Here is a 3,080-nt window from a genome sequence, read left to right on the forward strand (position 1 = left end):
ATGAAGGGGAGCTGCCAGCTTTGCAAAGCCCTCCACAAAGCGACGGTAATGCAAATGCAAAGCCCAGGAAGGACCGGAGCTCAGAGACTGTCTTGGGAGGCTGCCATTTTGCCACGGCCTCTATCTTGGATGGATATGTGGAGACACCATTAGCAGAGATTACATGGCCCAGATAACGCACCTCTGGCCGGAAGAAGGCACATTTGGAGAGCTTTGCCTTTAGTCCCTCCTGCTAAAGCCGAGCCAGTACCGCATCATCCGCTCAAGATGCTGCTGTACAGTGGAAGAGAACACAACAATGTCATCAAGGTAAAGAAGTAATGACTGGCCCTGTTGATCACCAAAGATTCTCTGCATTAATCTTGGAAAGGTACTGGGGGCGTTACAAAGTCCAAATGACTTTCGATTCCATTCGATCAAGCCAAATGGAGTGCAGAATGCAGTCTTGGGTCGATCCTTCTCAGTGACAGGGACCTGGTTGTACCCACTGGCAGGTCCATGGTGGAGAACCAGTGGGCACCTGTCAAAGCATCCAATGACTCCTTTGGCCAGGTCCATGGTGGAGAACCAGCTGCCACCTGTCAAAGCATCCAATGATTCCTCGATGCGTGGCAACAGAAACGCATCTTTCCTGGTCTTTCCATTTAGCTGCCGGTAATCAACACACAGACGCAGACTCCCATCCTTCTTCTTAACTAGCACAATGGGAGAGGCGTAGGGGCTGCTACTCTCTCTGATCACCTGTGCAGCAAGAAGCTGATTAATGTGCTCTTTGACAGCTTCATAATCAAATGGAGGGACAAGCCTGTAACGCTGGTGGACAGGGGTCTCATCTACAAGAGGAATGTCATGAAATATTAGATTGGTGCAACCTAAATCACCATCATGAGAGGAGAAAACAGACGTATACTTCCTAAAGAGAGACCTCACCTGACCCTGCTCTTCTGAGGACAACAAAGACAGAACTAAACCCTTCATCTGATCCTGCACTATAGGTAGGGCTGTCTGGGATGCTACAGTGGCTACCCTGGATGGTACCTCTGTAACTCCTGCAGGTAAGCTCACAACATCCACCTGATCCAGAGTGCCGGTGCGTGGGTATAACAATACCTCGATGTAACCAACGTTAATGATGGGTATGTATGCTGTACCCCTAACCACTCTAACCAGATGGAGAAGCCAGCAGACCAGCAGGTAATCCAGATTCCAGGGGCTCAAACAGCACTGAAACATCAGAACTCCGCTCTGAGCATGTGACCACTACAATTTTTATCACGCCATCTGGAATGCGGTATGCATACTTACCTCTGACCTTTCCCTTTCCTGTCAGCTCTGGAGGGGTCTGTGTGGTCGCTTGATGACACTTCTGAAAAGGCTATGTGATGGGTTGTGGGGCCTGAGCAACAAATGGCAGTTCAAACAATGCTAGCTCATGCTGCACAAAGAGCTCTTGGTAGCATTTTCAGATCACATTCATCCCCATCACACCAGAGATATGAAGGGAAGCATCACCAGGAGGATCCCTCACTACCAAAATGCCGCAGTGGGAGATCACCTTGCCACACAACTCAACATTTAGCTCCAGATAACCAAGGAAAGGAATATCCAACCTATTAGCTGCCCTGAGTTGCAACCAGTTACATGATTTAAGGCGCTCGTGACCCCATGGTTCAAAATGCTCACAGAAAAGCTCTCTGTAACAGTGGAAACCATCAAACCAGTATCAACCAAACATGGCACCTGAACACCTGGCACCTGAACACCTGAAAGCAATGTAGCTGTGGGCTGTCTACGCACAAACTGTTTAAGCTCTCGCTGTAAGGTGCTATCTATGACCTGTTCAACAAACTGATCCCACAACATAACCTCAGAATTGAGCATTCCGGTCGGTGCATGCTGCTTTACCCTTTCCATAAGAATCAAGGCAAGGGAGAATTCCAGTAGTGTTTTTCCTTCATGTTGCTTCCGTGAGAAGAAAGCCTCCTGTAAGGCTACATAAGACTCAGAGCAGCTATAGAGTTCCTGAAGTATAGCAATTATTTTAGCTGGATCCCTACGCTCTACACTAGAGCGGTATTTGAGCTCTTCACGTGCTTCCCCCTCTACATGATCGAAGAGGAAGAAAGACTGATCAGCTAGGGATATGTGACGAGCCCTCATACATACCTGCACTTCCTCAACCCAGCGCTATCCCTGATCTTCCCCTGAACTTGGGGCACTTCCTGTCACGAAGAACAAACACTAACCTTTCTGCTGCAGGGGCGCTGGCTGTAGGCACTGCTGATAAGGTTGAAGGTATGGCACTAGGGGCAAATCCAACAGAGGCCTGCTCTTGATGTAGCCTCTCATTGTCAGCTTTCAACTGTGCAACCAGATCTCGCAACTCTTGCAATTCCTCCTCCATGAGTGCAGATTTTAATAAAGAACTGCTGCTGCTTTGTATTAATGCAAGATACGACGGGAGGACATCACCACCAGGTCACCAGCACCGCCACCACCGGCCTACAGCAACTGAAGAGGAAAAAGAATACCACATTAGTGGGGTTGCACACACATAAAAAAAAGAAAGTACCCAAAACCTAACAAAACTAGTAAATGAGCAAATTACAGGCTTAAACAAAATGATAACTGCCCAAAACAAAAATAAAGAAAACAAAACTCAAACAATTCACAAAACAACTCTGAATTAACAAAATAGAATTACATAAACAAAATCGAGGGTCAACCAAGACACACTATCACAATCACACGTTCACACACTCATTCATTCAGCATAAGGGGGATCAGTCACCAATGGAAAAAAAAAGTGCTTATGCCTGCACCGCCCCTCTTTGAACCGCAACCTTAACGTGGTGGAGGGGTTTGAGTATCCGAATGAACCTAGGAGCTATGTTGTCGGGGGCTTAATGCCCCTGGTAGGGTCTCCCAAGGCAAACAGGTCCTAGGCGACGGAGCAGACAAATAGCGGTTTAAACCCCCCCTCTTGTTGAAGAAAATAATTAAATCAAAGAGGTTTACATCGAGCCAGGCTCCAGTTGGGACTTGCAGGCGAGCGCCTGGTGGCCGGGTCCTTGCTCACG

The 3,080-nt window shown here is 47.8% G+C and overlaps 1 protein-coding gene and 1 long non-coding RNA gene across 12 annotated transcripts in view; one reads left to right on the forward strand and one right to left on the reverse strand.

Moving 5' to 3' along the window:
* LOC112486470 (ultraviolet-B receptor UVR8-like) overlaps positions 1–3,080 on the forward strand; it is a 165,997-nt gene that overhangs the window by 90,861 nt on the left and 72,056 nt on the right. The window lies entirely within an intron of this gene.
* The window catches only part of LOC112486471 (uncharacterized), a 12,188-nt gene that overhangs the window by 1,698 nt on the left and 7,410 nt on the right, over positions 1–3,080 (reverse strand). For all 9 annotated transcript variants that reach the window (XR_003048920.1, XR_003048923.1, XR_003048924.1 and 6 more), the window contains one exon: positions 2,247–2,511. This is a non-coding gene — a long non-coding RNA (uncharacterized LOC112486471). The remainder of the gene's footprint in view (positions 1–2,246; positions 2,512–3,080) is intronic.

This window comes from Cynoglossus semilaevis, chromosome Z (genome assembly GCF_000523025.1).
Source record: "Cynoglossus semilaevis isolate Cse_v1.0 chromosome Z, Cse_v1.0, whole genome shotgun sequence".
NCBI classification, from domain to species: domain Eukaryota; kingdom Metazoa; phylum Chordata; class Actinopteri; order Pleuronectiformes; family Cynoglossidae; genus Cynoglossus; species Cynoglossus semilaevis.